This window comes from Arachis duranensis, chromosome 1 (assembly GCF_000817695.3).
Source record: "Arachis duranensis cultivar V14167 chromosome 1, aradu.V14167.gnm2.J7QH, whole genome shotgun sequence".
In the NCBI taxonomy this organism is placed as follows: Eukaryota; Viridiplantae; Streptophyta; class Magnoliopsida; order Fabales; family Fabaceae; genus Arachis; species Arachis duranensis.
The window spans coordinates 104,653,090-104,670,119 of NC_029772.3; the positions used below are offsets into that span (position 1 = coordinate 104,653,090).

The following is a 17,030-nucleotide window of genomic DNA, read 5'->3' on the forward strand; positions in this document are numbered from 1 at the left end:
TAAAATATGAGCCTGTTTGAATTTAACTCGTATTTTTCCAAACATACATCCATACTTTCAATACAAATTACAATACTCACATCAATATCCATATATAGCAACTCCGAATTTTAAAGTTTAGTTTTCTGAAAAAAGCCCCTACCTCGACACATTGAAACTACAACCCAAACGCGTCAACTAAACTCCTTTCGTCTCGACCCGAATCGACTGCAACCAAAACCTCAGCTCCGCTTGTTTTCTCAATAGCAAAACAGCCTTAAACGTCACATGCAAATTCGGTTTCTAATTCCTAAGACCATTAACATCGCAAATACTTTAATACACATAATAGAACGCAAACGCGGGGTCTCTGAAAAAAAAAATACTTATTGTAATGACAAAATGAAGCAACGACGAACTCTAAACTGGTTTGGCGGCAACTCCGGCAATCACCCCAAGCAACAGCGGCGACTGGACTCCGGCGACGGCAACTGAAACAAACATGCAATGATTATAACGCTTCCAGAAACTCAAAAGAAATGAAACCCAATACTTAAACCTTACCGGCAGTGTTTTTTCGGCTACGGCAGCGGGTCTCGAGCGACAGAAGCGGCGGTGGCTGGGAACGGGTTCCCCCTCTCTCCTAACGTGACGGTGCCTTCTCACCAGTGGCTAACCCTCGGCAGCGTCAAAGGCGAGGCGGCTGAGCTTGTCTACGACCGCGCAGAGGCAGCTTCTTTCTCTCTCGTGCGCGCCACCCTTTTCCGTCAGTCTCTCTCTTCGTGAACTTCAAGGACGACGGCAACGTGGTGAGGACAAACGGCGACAGTGAACAGAAGCGGCAGCCTCCTAGACAACGGCGGCAGCGCAAGTAGTAGGACATAGTGGCAGCGGCGGTCCACGATGATGGCGCGAGCTCCTCCCTCCTCCACCGGCACTCTACTCCCTTGGATCTCCCTTCCCCGTTTCCCTTTGCCTTTCTTCGTTTCGTTCTTTCTTTCTTTTCCTTTTGTTTCTGCGTGTGTGTGTCTAGGATAGTGGGAGCTGCGGATGCTGCTTGAATTAGAGGAGTTAGGGTTCAATTTGGTTAGAGTATGGTTTGTTTTGGGTAAAATTAGGTATAAAGGTGCTTTTGGTAATTTTAATAAAAATTACGGGTTATAGAGAATTAATTTGAAATCTAATTTAATCCTTAAAACTAGTTAAAAATATTATTTGTTGTATCAAAATACTAATTAATCTCAATCAAATGCTCTAATTGAAAATATAATACAATATAATTAATTTTTTTATTTTCAAAACCTAAAGTATTTATTTATACAAATAATATCATATAAAAATTTTATTATTTTACAACTACTAATTTTATAATTTAAATATAGAAAATAGTTCAATAATTATAAAATTAGATAAAATTCTAATTTAAATAGCCAAATATCATTATTTTTTGAATTTCCAAGACTTTAAATTGTAAATAGGAAGATAATTCAAAATTATAGAGTTTGAATAAAAATCTTAATTTATTTCGAATCCAATTAATCAAAACTACCTTTAATTATCTTTAATAAAATAATTTATGAACTTAAAATTATAAACAAATATATATAATTTAAAATTAGTTTATAATAACTTTTCAAAAGTTCTGAATCTTACAACTTTGATAGCACCCAATTTTTCCGATTTGGCAGTTTGATCTATGCTATGATTTATTATTCATGGACGTTGATAAGATCCTTCCATGTAGTAGCATTATAGGATGGCATAGCCTTCAAGTTAAGGGCGAGGTTCAAATGAGGAAAAGCTTATGGTGGATACCTAGGCACCCAGAGACGAGGAAGGGCGTAGTAACTGACAAAATTCTTCTGGGAGTTGAAAATAAGCGTAGATCTGGAGATTTCTGAATAAGTCAACCTTTCGAACTGCTGCTGAATCCACGGGCAGGCAAGAGACAACCTAGCCAACTGAAACATCTTAGTAGCCAGAGGAAAAGGAAGCAAAAGTGATTCCCATAGTAGCGGCGAGCGAAATGGGAGCAGCCTAAATCGTGAAAACGGGGTTGTGGGAGAGCTATACAAGCGTCGTGCTGCTAGGCGAAGCGGTGGAGTGCTGCACCCTAGATGGCGAAAGTCCAGTAGCCGAAAGCATCACTAGCTTACGCTCTGATCCGAGTAGCATGGGGCACGTGGAATCCCGTGTGAATCAGCAAGGACCACCTTGCAAGGCTAAATACTCCTGGGTGACCGATAGTGAAGTAGTACCATGAGGGAAGGGTGAAAAGAACCCCCATCGGAGAGTGAAATAGAACATGAAACTGTAAGCTTCCAAGCAATGGGAGGAGCCCAGCCCAGGCTCTAATCGCGTGCCTATTGAAGAATGAGCCGGCGACTCATAGGTAGTGGCTTGGTTAAGGGAAACCACCGGAGCCGTAGCGAAAGCGAGTCTTCATAAGGCAATTGTCACTACTTATGGACCCGAACCTAGGTGATCTATCTATGACCAGGATGAAGCTTGGGTGAAACTAAGTGGAGGTCCGAACCGACTGATGTTGAAGAATCAGCGGATGAGTTGTGGTTAGGGGTGAAATACCACTCGAATCCAGAGCTAGATGGTTCTCCCAGAAATGCATTGAGGTGCAGCAGTTGACTGGACATTTAGGGGGTAAAGCACTGTTTCGGTGTGGGCCGCGAGAACGGTACCAAATCGAGGCAAACTCTGAATACTAGATATGACCTCAAAATAACAAAGGTCAAGGTTGGCCAGTGAGACGATAGGGGATAAGCTTCATCGTCGAGAGGGAAACAACCTGGATCACTAGCTAAGGCCCCTAAATGACCGCTCAGTGATAAAGGAGGTAGGGGTGCAGCGACAGCCAGAAGGTTTGCCTAGAAGCAGCCACCCTTGAAAGAGTACGTAATAGCTCACTGATCGGCGCTCTTGTGCCGAAGATGAACAGGGCTAAGCGATTTACCAAAGCTGTGGGATGTATAAATGAATCGGTAGGGGAGCGTTCCGCCTTAGAGGAAAGGACCCGCGCGAGCAGCGGTGGCCGAAGCGAAAGCGAGAATTTCTGCTTGATTAATGCAAACGTTGGTGAGAATCCAATGCCTCAAAATCCTAAGGGTTTCTCCGTAAGGTTCATCCACGGAGGGTGAGTCAGGGCCTAAGATCAAGCCAAAAGGCGTAGTCAATAGACAATAGGTGAATATTCCTGTACTACCCCTTATTGGTCCCAAAGGATGGAAGAGGCTTGGTTAGTCGAAAGATGGTTATCGGTTTAAGGACGCAAGGTGCCCCTGCTTTTCAGGGTAAGAAGGGGTAGAGAAAATGCCTCGAGCCAATGTTCGAGTACCAGGTGCTATGGCGCTGAAGTAACCCATGCCATACTCCCAGGAAATGCTCGAACGACCTTCAACAAAAGGATACCTGTACCTGAAACTGACACCGGTGGGTAAGTAGAGAATACCTAGGGGCGAGAGACAACTCTCTCTAAGGAACTCGACAAAATGGCCCCGTAACTTCGAGAGAAGGGATGCCCCCTCACAAAGGGGGTCGCAGTGGCCAGGCCCGAACGACTGTATACCATAAACACAGGTCTCCGAAAAGTCGTAAGACCATGTATGGGGGCTGACGCCTGCTCGGTGTTGGAAGGTCAAGGAAGTTGGTGACCTGATGAAAGGGGAGTCGGCGACCGAAGCCCTGGTGAACGACATGTCTGTGAAGATGCGGACTATCTCCACCTGTAACATTCCACCCGCTAGCACGATATTGTCCGCTTTGGCACACAAGGCCTCACGGTTTTGCCTTTGATGATAGGGATGATAGCCAAAGCCCCCCCACACTCACTCGTCAAAACACGTCATGCTAGGGAGATGTATCTACACCTTTATAAGGCATGCTTCGTTCCCCTCTCAAACCGATGTGGGACCTTACAATCCACCCCCCTAAAGGAGCCCAGCGCCCCTCGCTGGCATATTGATCCGGGCAACCAGGCTCTGATACCATCTGTAACAATCCAGACCACCTGCTAGTACGATATTGTCCGCTTTGGCACACAATACCTCACAGTTTTACCTTTGACGATAGGGATGATAGCCGAAACCCCGTACACTCACTCGTCAAAATGCGTCATGCTAGGGAAAGGTATCCACACCTTTATAAGGCATGCTTCGTTCTCCTTCCCAACCGATGTGAGACCTTACAATCCACCCCCCTAAGGGAGCCCAGCGTCCTCACTGGCACATTGATCTGGGAAACCAGGCTCTGATACCATCTGTAACAGTCCAGACCACCCACTAGCACGATATTGTCTACTTTGGCACACAAGGCCTCACAGTTTTGCCTTTGACGATAGGGATGATAGCCGAAGACCCCCCACACTCACTCGTCAAAACCCGTCATGCTAGGGAGTGGTATCTACACCCTTATAAGGCATGTTTCGTTGAGCCACCAGTGAGATACCACTCTAGAAGAGCTAGAATTCAAATCTTGTGCCAGGACCTACGAGCCAAGAGACAGTCTCAAGTAGATAGTTTCTATGGGGCGTAGGCCTCCCAAAAGGTAATGGAGCCGTTGGTGCACGAAATTGTGATCTCTAACAATGGCGCTCAACTTGGTATGCACGTTTATAACTCAGCACTTTCTTCACAACTTCACACAACTAACCAGCAAGTGCACTGGGTCGTCCAAGTAATAAACCTTACGTGAGTAAGGGTCGATTTTACGGAGATTGTTGGTATGAAGTAAGCTATGTTCATCTTGTAATTCTCAGTTAGGTGAATAATAAATGGTTATGGAGTTTTCGAATAATAATAATAAATAAACAGAAAATAAAGATAGAAATACTTATGTAAATCATTGGTAAGAATTTCAGATAAGTGTATGGAGATGATGTGTCCTTATTGAATCTCTGCAACATACTGCTTTCATACTTTCAATCCTTCTTACTCCTTTCCATGGCAAGCTGTATGTAGGGAATCACCGTTGTCAATGGCTACATCACATCCTCTCAGTGAAAAAGGTCCAAATGCTCTTGTCACAGCACGGCTAATCATCTGTCAGTTCTCAATCATGCCGGAATAGAATCCATTATTTCTTTTGCATTTGTCATCACGCCCAACAATCGCGAGTTTGAAGCTCGTCACAGTCATTCAATCCCTGAATCCTACTCGGAATACCACAGACAAGGTTTAGACTTTCTGAATTCTCATGAATGCCGCCATCAATTCTAGCTTATACCACGAAGATTTTGATTAAGAAATCCAAGAGATATGCGTTCGGTCTAAGGTAGAATAGAAGTGGTTGTCAGTCACACGTTCATAGGTGAGAATGATGATGAGTGTCACAGGTCATCACATTCATCATGTTGAAGTGCAATGAATATCTTAGAACAGGAATAAACTGAATTGAATAGAAAGTAGTAGTAATTGCATTAAAACTTGTGGTACAGCAGAGCTCCACACGCTTAATCTATGGTGTGCAGAAACTCCACCGTTGAAAATACATAAGTGATCAAGGTTCAGGCATGGCCGAATGGCCAGCCCCCAAAGTCTAAGAACCAAATGTCCAAAGATGGATTTTAGATAAAATACGAAAACTAATATGGAACCAAGATGGAACCAAGATGGAACCAAGATGTCTAATACAATAGTAAAATGTCCTATTTATACTAGACTAGCTACTAGGGTTTACAAAAATATGTAATTGATGCAGAAATCCACTTCCGGGGTCCACTTGGTGTGTGATTGGGCTGAGCTTGAGCTTTACACGTGCAGAGGCTTCTTTTGGAGTTAAACGCCAAGTTGTAACGTATTTTTGGCGTTTAACTCTGGTTTGTGATGTGTTTCTGGCGTTTGACTCCAGAATACAGCATGGAACTGGCGTTGAGCGCCAGTTTGCATCGTCTAATCTCGAATAAAGTATGTACTATTATATATTGCTGGAAAGCTCTAGTTGTATACTTTCCAACGCCGTTGAGAGCATGCCATTTGGAGTTCTGTAGCTCCAGAAAATCTATTTCGAGTACAGGGAGGTTAGAATCCAACAGCATCAGTAGTCCTTTGTCAGCCTTCTTATCAGAGTTTTACTCAGGTCCCTCAATTTCAGCCAGAAAATACCTGAAATCACAGAAAAACACACAAACTCATAGTAAAGTCAAAAAATGTGAATTTAGCATAAAAACTAATGAAAACATCCCTAAAAGTAGCTAGATCCAACTAAAAACTACCTAAAAATAATGCCAAAAAACGTATAAATCATCCGCTCATCACAACACCAAACTTAAATTGTTGCTTGTCCCTAAGCAACTGAAAATCAAATAAGATAAAAAGAAGAGAATATACTATAAATCTCAAAATATCAATGAATATTAGTTTTAATTAGATAAGTGGGACTAGTAGCTTTTTGCTTCTGAACAGTTTTGGCATCTCATTTTATCCTTTGAAACTTAGAATGATTGGCTTCTATAGGAACTCAGAGTTCAGATAGTGTTAATTGATTCTCCTAGTTAAGTATGTTGATTCTTGAACACATATACTTTTATGAGTCTTGGCCGTGGCCCTAAGCACTTTGTTTTCCAGTATTACCACCAGATTCATAAATGCCACAGACATATGACTGGGTGAACCTTTTCAGATTGTGACTCAGCTTTGCTAAAGTCCCCAGTTAGAGGTGTCCAGAGCTCTTAAGCACACTCTTTTTTCTTTGGATCACGACTTTAACCACTCAGTCTTAAGCTTTTCACTTGGACCTGCATGCCACAAGCACATGGTTAGGGACAGCTTGATTTAGCCACTTAGGCCTGGATTTTATTTCCTTGGGCCCTCCTATCCATTGATGCTCAAAGCCTTGGATCCTTTTTACCTTTGCCTTTTGATTTTAAGGGCTATTGGCTTTTTCTACTTGCTTTTTCTTTTTCTTTCTCTATTTTTTTCGCCATTTTTTTTCGCAAGCTTTGTTCTTCACTGCTTTTTCTTGCTTCAAAAATCAATTTTATGATTTTTCAGATTATCAATAACATTTTTCTTTTTCATAACAATTTTAACATTCATAAACAACAAGATAAAAAATATGCACTGTTCAAGCATTCATTCAGTAAACAAAAAGTATTGTCACCACATCAATATAATTAAACTAAATTCAAGGATAAATTCAAAACTCATGTACTTCTTGTTCTTTTGTATTAAAACATTTTTCATTTAAGAGAGGTGAAGGATTTATGGAATTATTCATAGCCTTAAGACATAGTTACTAAATACTAATGATCATGTAGGAAAGACACAAACATAGATAAACATTAAGCATAAAAATCGAAAAAACAGAGAAATAAGAACAAGGAATGAGTCCACCTTAGTGATGGTGGCGTCTTCTTGAAGGACCAATGATGTCCTTGAGCTCTTCTATGTCTCTTCCTTGCCTTTGTTGCTCCTCCCTCATTGCTCTTTGATCTTCTCTAATCTCATGGAGAATGATGGAGTGCTCTTGATGTTCCACCTTTAATTGATCCATATTGTAACTCAAGTCTTCTAGAGAAGTGTTAAGTTGTTCCCAATAGTTATTGGGAGGAAAGTGCATCCCTTGAGGCATCTCCGGGATTCCTTGGTGATGAGCTTCCTCATGCGTCTCTTGGGATCCATGAGTGGGCTCTCTTGTTTGCTCCATCTTTTTCTTAGTGATGGGCTTGTCCTCCTCAATGAGGATGTCTCCTTCTATGATAACTCCAGCTGAGTAGCATAGATGGCAAATAAGATGAGGAAAAGCTAGCCTTGCCGTGGTAGAGGGCTTTTCGGCTATTTTGTAGAATTCAAGGAAGATGAGTTCATGAACTTCTACTTCCTCTCCAATCATGATGCTATGGATCATGATGGCCCGATCCACAGTAACTTCGGATCGATTGCTAGTGGGGATGATGGAGCGTTGGATGAACTCTAACCATCCTCTAGCCGCAGGCTTGAGGTCCAGTCTTCTTAATTGCACCGGCTTGCCTTTGGAGTCTCTTTTCCATTGAGCTCCTTCCACACATATGTCCATAAGTACTTGGTCCAACCTTTGATCAAAGTTGACCCTTCTAGTGTAGGGGCGTGCATCTTCTTGCATCATAGGCAAGTTGAATGCCAACCTAACATTTTCCGGACTGAAATCTAAGTATTTCCCCTGAACCATTGTAAGATAATTCTTTGGATTTGGGTTCACACTTTGATCATGGTTCCTAGTGATCCATGCATTGGCATAGAACTTTTGAACCATTAAGATTCCAACTTGTTGAATGGGGTTGGTCAGAACTTCCCAACCTCTTCTTTGAATCTCATGTCAGATTTTTGGATACTCATTTTTCTTGAGCTTGAAAGGGACCTCAGGGATCACCTTCTTCTTGGCCACAACTTCATAGAAGTGGTCTTGATGGGCTTTAGAGATGAATCTCTCCATCTCCCATGACTCGGAGGTGGAAGCTTTTGTCTTCCCTTTCCCTTTTCTAGAGGTTTCTCCGGCCTTAGGTGCCATAAGTGGTTATGAAAAAACAAAAAAGCTATGCTTTTACCACACTAAACTTAGAATATTGCTCGCCCTCGAGCAAGAAAAGAAAGAAGAAGAAGAAGAAGAAGAAAATATGGAGGAAAGGGAGAAGTGTTTGGTTTCAGCCAAGGTGAAGAAGAGAGGGTTGTGGTGTGTGAAAATGAAGAAGGATAAAGGTGTTTATATAGTGAAGGGAGAGGGAGTAGTTTCGGCCATTTAGGGTGGGTTTGGGTGGGAAAGAGATTTTGAATTTTGAAGGTAGGTGGGGTTTATGGGGTCTACAGATCTTGGGGTGATCCTGTGGGGTCCACAGATCCTGAGGTGTCAAGGATTTAACATCCCTGCACCAATTAGGCGTGTAAAATGCCCTCTGCATGCAATCCTGGCGTTCAACGCCAGATTGATGCTTGCTTCTGGCGTTGAATGCCAGCTTCATGCTTGTTTTGGGCGTTCAACGCCCATTTGCAGCATGTTTCTGGCGTTGAACGCCAGCTCTCCTCAGGGTGTATTCCTGGCGTTTAAACACCAGGATGCTGCTTGTTTCTGGCGTTCAACGCCAGATCTATGCTCTGTTCTGGCGTTGAATGCCAGCCAGATGCTCCTTACTGGCGTTTAAACGCCAGTAAGCCCTTCCTCCAGGGTTTGCTTTTTCTTCTACCGTTTTAAATTCTGTTTTTAATTTTATTATTTATTTTGTGACTCCACATGATCATGAACCTAATAAAACATAAAAGAACAATAAAAGAAAAATAAAATTAGATAAAATAAAAATTGGGTTGACTCCCAATGAGCGCTTCTTTAATGTCAATAGCTTGACAGTGGGCTCTCATGGAGCCTCACAGGTGATCAGGTCAATGTTGTAGACTCCCAACACCAAACTTAGAGTTTGGATGTGGGGATTTAACACCAAACTTGGAGTTTGGCTGTGGCCTCCCAACACCAAACTTAGAGTTTGATTGTGGGGGCTTTGTTTGACTCTGTACTGAGAGAAGCTTTTCATGCTTCCTCTGCATGTATACAGAAGAACACCCTTAGGTCTTAAACACAAGGTAGTCCCCATTCAATTGAAGGACTAATTCTCCTCTGTTAACATCTATTACAGCTCCTGCTGTGGCTAGGAAAGGTCTTCCAAGGATGATGCATTCATCCTCCTCCTTCCTAGTGTCTAAGATTATGAAATCAGTAGGGATGTAAAGGCCTTTAACCTTCACTAGCACGTCCTCTACCAATCCATAAGCTTGTCTTACTGACTTGTCTTCCATTTGTAATGAGAATATAGCAGGTTGTACCTCAATGATCCCCAGATTCTCCATTACAGAGAGTGGCATAAGATTTATGCCTGACCCCAGGTCACATAGAGCCTTCTCAAAGGTCATGGTGCCTATGGTACAAGGTATTAAGAATTTACCAGGATCTTGTTTCTTTTGAGGTAAAGTTTACTGAACCCATATATCTAGTTCACTAATGAGCAAGGGAGCTTCACCTTCCCAAGTCTCATTACCAAACAACTTGGCATTCAGCTTCATGATGGCTCCCAGATATTGAGCAACTTGCTCTCCAGTTACATCTTCATCTTCTTCAGAGGAAGAATAGTCTTCAGAGCTCATGAATGGCAGAAGGAGGTTTAATGGGATCTCTATGGTCTCTATATGACCTTCAGATTCCTTTGGGTCCTCTATAGGGAACTCCTTCTTGCTTGAGAGACGTCCCATGAGGTCTTCCTCATTAGGATTCACGTCCTCTCATTCCTCTCTAGGTTCGGCCATGTTGATTATATCAATGACCTTGCACTCTCTTTTTGGATTCTCTTCAGTATTGCTTGGGAGAGTACTAGGAGGAGTTTTAGTGACTTTCTTACTCAGCTGGCCCACTTGTGCCTTCAAATTTCTGATGGAGGATCTTGTTTCACTCATGAAACTTAAAGTGGCCTTAGACAGATCAGAGACTATGTTTGCTAAGTTAGAGGTGCTCTGCTCAGAATTCTCTGTCTGTTGCTGAGAAGATGATGGAAAAGGCTTGCTATTACTGAGCCTATTTCTTCCACCATTATTAAAGCCTTGTTGAGGTTTTTGTTGATCCTTCCATGAGAAATTTGGATGATTTCTCCATGATGAATTATAGGTATTTTCATAAGGTTCACCCATGTAATTTACCTCTGCTATTGCAGGGTTCTCAGGATCATAAGCTTCTTCTTCAGAAGATGCCTCTTTAGTACTGTTGGATGCATTTTGCCATCCATTCTGACTTTGAGAAATCATGTTGACTTGCTGAGTCAACATTTTGTTCTGAGCCAATATGGCATTCAGAGCATCATTTTCAAGAACTCCCTTCCTCTCAGAAGTGTACATGAACTGGTTATTTGCAACCATGTCAATGAGTTCTTAAGCTTCTGCAGGCGTTTCCTTCAGGTGAATGGATCCACCTGCAAAATGGTCCAGTGATATCTTGGAGAACTCAGATAGACCATAATAGAATATATCCAGAATGGTCCACTCTGAAAGCATATCAGAAAGACACCTTTTGGTCATTTGTTTGTATCTTTTCCAAGCTTCATAGAGGGATTCACCATCTTTTTGTTTAAAGGTCTGAACATCCACTCTAAGCTTGCTCAACTTTTGAGGAGGAAAGAACTTAGCCAAGAAGGCCGTGACCAGCTCATCCCATGAGTCCAGGCTATCTTTAGGTTGTGAATCCAACCATGTTCTAGCTCTGTCTCTTACAGCAAAAGGAAAAAGCATGAGCCTGTAGACTTCAGGATCTACTCCATTAGTCTTAACAGTCTCACAGATCTGCAAGAACTCAATTAAAAACTGGTAGGTATCTTCTGATGGAAGTCCATAGAACTTGCAATTCTGTTGCATTAGAGCAACTAGTTGAGGTTTCAGCTCAAAATTGTTTGCTCCAATGGCAGGGATTGAGATGCTTCTTCCATCAAACTTGGAAGTAGGTGTAGTATAATCACCAAGCATCCTCCTTGCATTATTATTTTTGGCTGCCATCTCCTCTTCTTTTTTGAAAATTTTTGTAAGGTTGTCTTTGGATTGTTGTAGTTTAGCTTCTCTTAGTTTCCTTTTCAGAGTCCTTTCAGGTTCAGGATCTGCTTCAACAAGAATATTCTTGTGCTTGCTCCTGTTCATATGAAAAAGAAGGGAACAGAAAATAATAATAGGGATCCTCTTTACCACAGTAGAGAGATTCCTTTATGTTAGTAGAAGAAGAAAAGAATAGAAGAAGGAAAAGTTAAGGATCCAAACACAAGGGTGAAGATAGGTTCGAATTCTTGAGATGAAAAGAAGTGTTAGTAAATAAATAAATAAATAGAAGAAGATGAGAGAGAGGAGTTTTCGAAAATTAATTTTGAAAAATAAGTTAGTGATTTTCGAAAATTAAAGGAAGAAATAAAATTAAAATTAAAATTTGAAATAATTAGTTAATTAAGAAAATTTTGAAAAGGGGTGAGGAATTTTCGAAAATTAGAAAGAGAAAAGTAGTTAGGTGGTTTTGAAAAAGATAAGAAACAAACAAAAAGTCAATGAGTTAGTTGAAAAAGATTTGAAATTTAATTTTGAAAAGAAAAGAAGTTAGAAAAGATATTTTAAAGTCAAATTTTTGAAAAAGATAAAATTTTGAAAAAGATATGATAGAAAAGATATTTTGAAAAAGAATTGATTTTTAAAATTAAAATTTGATTACTTGACTAATAAGAAACTAAAAGATATAATTCTAGAATTTAAAGATACAACTCAAAATTTCGAAATTTTGAGAAAAATAAGGAAAAGATATTTTTTTATTTTTTTGAATTTTTAATGAGGAGAGAGAGAAACACCAATATGACCCAAAACATGAAAATTTTGGATCAAAACCAATGATGCATGCAAGAACACTATGAATGTCAAGATGAACACCAAGAACACTTTGAATGTCAAGATGAACATCAAGACTTACTTTTGAAAAATTTTCAAGAAAAGAAAAACATGCAAGACACCAAACTTATAAATTTTCAATGCTTAGACACTATGAATGCAAAAATGCATATGAAAAACAACAAAAAACACAAAAGAAGAAAATATCAAGATCAAACAAGAAGACTTACCAAGAACAACTTGAAGATCATGAAGGACACATGCATGAATTTTCGAAAATTACAAGAAAAAGATGAACATGCAATTGACACCAAACTTAAAAATTTGACTCTAGACTCAAACAAGAAACACAAAATATTTTTTATTTTTATGATTTTATAAATTTTTTGGATTTTTTTTGAAATTTTATAGGAAGAAGAAAATAAGAAATTCAAAATTTTTAATAAGAATTCCAGGAATCTTTCAATGTTAGCCTAAAGCTCTGATCCAGGAGTTGGACATGGCTTGATAGCCAGCCAGCTTTAGGATATAAATCAGGCATGCAACAGTTGATACTTCATCCAACTCTATATACATGCCCTTTATGTTGACAAGTGGAAGCCTCAATCCAAAAGAAGTTGGACATGGCTTTACAGCCAGCCAGGTTTCAACATGTTACCATGAAACTCTAGAATTCATTCTTAAAAATTTTGAATAATTTTCGAAAACAAAAGGGAAAATTTTTTTGAAAGATTTTTGAAAATTTTTTTTGAAAATAAATGAAAAGAAAATTACCTAATCTGAGCAACAAGATTAACCATCAATTGTCCAAACTTGAACAATCCCCGGCAACGGCGCCAAAAACTTGGTGCACGAAATTGTGATCTCTATCAATGGCGCTCAACTTGGTATGCGCGTTTATAACTCAGCACTTTCTTCACAACTTCGCACAACTAACCAGCAAGTGTACTGGGTCGTACAAGTAATAAACCTTACGTGTGTAAGGGTCGATCCCATAGAGATTGTTGGTATGAAGCAAGCTATGGTCATCTTGTAATTCTCAGTTAGCCGAATAATAAATGGTTATGGAGTTTTCGAATAATAATAATAAATAAACAGAAAATAAAGATAGAAATACTTATGTAAATCATTGGTAAGAATTTCAGATAAGTGTATGGAGATGCTGTGTCCTTATTGAATCTCTGCAACATACTGCTTTCATACTTTCAATCCTTCTTACTCCTTTCCATGGCAAGCTGTATGTAGGGCATCACCGTTGTCAATGGCTACATCCCATCCTCTCAGTGAAAAAGGTCCAAATGCTCTTGTCACAGCTCGGCTAATCATCTGTCGGTTCTCGATCATGCCGGAATAGAATCCATTGATTCTTTTGCGTTTGTCATCACGCCCAACAATCGCGAGTTTGAAGCTCGTCACAGTCATTCAATCCCTGAATCCTACTCGGAATACCACAGACAAGGTTTAGACTTTCCAGATTCTCATGAATGCCGCCATCAATTCTAGCTTATAACACGAAGATTCTGATTAAGAAATCCAAGAGATATGCGTTCGGTCTAAGGTAGAACGGAAGTGGTTGTCAGTCACGCGTTCATAGGTGAGAATGATGATGAGTGACACGGATCATCACATTCATAATGTTGAAGTGCAACGAATATCTTAGAACAGGAATAAACTGAATTGAATAGAAAGTAGTAGTAATTGCATTAAAACTCGAGGTACAGCAGAGCTCCACACCCTTAATCTATGGTGTGTAGAAACTCCACTGTTGAAAATACATAAGTGATCAAGGTTCAGGCATGGCCGAATGGCCAGCCCCCAAAGTCTAAGAACCAAATGTCCAAAGATGGATTTTAGATAAAAGACGAAAATCAAGATGGAACCAATATGTAACCAAGATGTCTAATACAATAGTAAAATGTCCTATTTATACTAAACTAGCTACTAGGGTTTACAAAAATAGGTAATTGATGCAGAAATCCACTTCTAGGAACCACTTGGTGTGTGCTTGTGCTGAGCTTGAGCTTTGCACGTACAGAGGCTTCTTTTGGAGTTAAACGCCAAGTTGTAACATATTTTTGGCGTTTAACTCTGATTTGTGACGTGTTTCTGGCGTTTGACTCCAGAATGCAGCATGGAACTGGCGTTAAGTGCCAGTTTGCATCGTCTAATCTCTAATTAAGTATGAACTATTATATATTGATGGAAAGCTCTGGATGTCTACTTTCCAACGCCGTTGAGAGCGCGCTATTTGGAGTTTTGTAGCTCTAGAAAATCCATTTCGAGTGCAGAGAGGTCAGAATCCAACATCATCAGCAGTCCTTTGTCAGCCTTCTTATCAGAGTTTTGCTCAGGTCCCTCAATTTCAGCCAGAAAATACCTGAAATCACAGAAAAACACACAAACTCATAGTAAAGTCCAGAAATGTGAATTTAGCATAAAAACTAATGAAAATACCCCTAAAAGTAGCTAGATCCTACTAAAAACTACTTAAAAACAATACCAAAAAGCGTATAAATTATCCGCTTATCACGTGAAAAGGTTTCCTCGGGCCAGACAGAGATTGGCCCTTGAGTGCAAAGGCAGAAGGGAGCTTGACTGGAAGACCCACCCGTCGAGCACGGACGAAAGTCAGCCTTAGTGATTCGACAGTGCCGAGTGGAAGGGCCGTCGCTCAGTGGATAAAAGTTACTCTAGTGATAACAGGCTGATCTTCCCCAAGAGCTCACATCGACGGGAAGGTTTGGCACCTCAATGTCGGCTCTTCGCCACCTGGGGCTGTAGTATGTTCCAAGGGTTGGGCTGTTTGCTTATTAAAGCGGTATCTGAGCTGGGTTCAGAACGTCGTGAGACAGTTCGGTCCATATCCGGTGTGGGCGTTAGAGCATTGAAAGGACCTTTCCCTAGTACGAGAGGACTGGGAAGGACGCACCTCTGGTGTGCCAATTATCGTACCCACCGTAAACGCTGGGTAGCCAAGTGCGGAGCGAATAACTGCTGAAAGCATCTAAGTAGTAAGCCCACCCCAAGATGAGTGATCTCCTATTCCGACTTCCCTAGAGCCTCCAGTAGCACAGCCGAGATAGCAATGGGTTCTTTGCCCCTGTGGGGATGGAGCAAAAGAAGCTTTGAGAATTCAAGAGAAGGTCACGGCGAGACGAGCCGTTTCTCATTAACGATAGGTGTCAAGTGGAAGTGCAGTGATGTATGCGGCTGAGGCATCCTAACAGACCGGTAGACTTGAACCTTGTTCCTACATGACCCGATCAATTCGATCAAGCACTCGCCATCTATTTTCATTATTCAACTCTTTGACAACATGAAAAAACCAAAAGCTCTGCCCCCTCTATGTATCCAAGGGATGGAAGGGAAGAGGCCTTTGGTGTCCCCTCCAGTCAAGAATTAGGGCCTCACAATGAATAGCCAATATGCTTTTATCTCATGCCTTTCTTCATTCATAGTTCGATATTCTGGTGTCCTAGGCGTAGAGGAACCACACCAAAGATCATTGTTGAGATTAAAAAAAATCTTTTGCATCAAACACTTTAAACAATTAAACCCACTATTTTATATAATATAAATCCTTTAAAAATATTATAATATTACCACCTTCATTAGTATTATTTATCTGAACTACAGAAGAACTTTGTTCTAAAGTGTAAGGTTAAATGATTATTTGCATTTTAAGTAGTATGATTAGTTAATTGTATTAATAAGTATTCTCAAAAGAAAAAAAATTGATCAACTTATTATGATAAAAAAAATCTAGGAACATTTTAACAAATAACAAAACAAAAAATATTTACTCACATGCACTTCCAGTAAAAGAAATTAATCAATTTATGTGTACTCCTAATAAAAAAATACTAAAATTTATCAAATTATTAAAAAAATTTAGGAACACTTCAAGGAATTCAATAAAACATTCCTCCCTTTGGAAATTTCATAACTCATACTATTATACTAATGTTGAGATAAATATTTAGTTATAAAACGATTTTAAATTTGATTTTTTTGAAAATTCAGTTTTCAATCTAGATTTTTATATGGAAATTCAATAACTTATGCTAGTCCAATGGCATGAAGTACTCATGAAAATAAGTACTAGAATTAATACAATAGGTATATGAATTAATATTTGAGTGCGAATAATTTTTTCTTTATCTATTGTAATCATAGTTTAGGACGCGTTGACCTAGTGGTGTTACTGTCACGAAGGTTGCTTAGTCGGTCGTCATCTCTTTGAGTTCTCTCTGTGTGTATTCGAGGCCAACATCCCTCTTCGAGCTGTCTGTTGCTCTCTATCCGAACTCACTCTCCCTCCTCTGCTGTCGTCACTTGGCTTCCTCATTTACCGTCGGGTTTCAATTTAATTTTGCTTGTTTTATAATTTTTATTTAGTTTTCTACTTTTCTGATACTGAGTTTGTTAATTTCTACCTAGTTACTGTGAATGTCTGAGTTTGTAAGCCTCTATCCTACACTGCTTCTTCAGTTTTATTTTTAGGAGTTAATTGTTTTTCTGGATTTAATGATGTTATTGTTGATTGTTGTTTTCTGCGTTAATTTTATTCATTGTTCATTGTTGTTAATAGAGATGGATTGTTGTTATTTTGTTCTGAATTCTAGGTTAATTACTGTTGATTATTGCATTTTTTGTTTTCTGAAATATTATTGCTGATTA

At 39.9% G+C, this 17,030-nt stretch overlaps 1 pseudogene; it reads right to left on the bottom strand.

Annotated features, from left to right (window-relative positions):
• Positions 1-399: 399 nt before the first annotated feature.
• Positions 400-15,884, bottom strand: LOC127740681 (uncharacterized; annotated as a pseudogene).
• Positions 15,885-17,030: the final 1,146 nt, after the last annotated feature.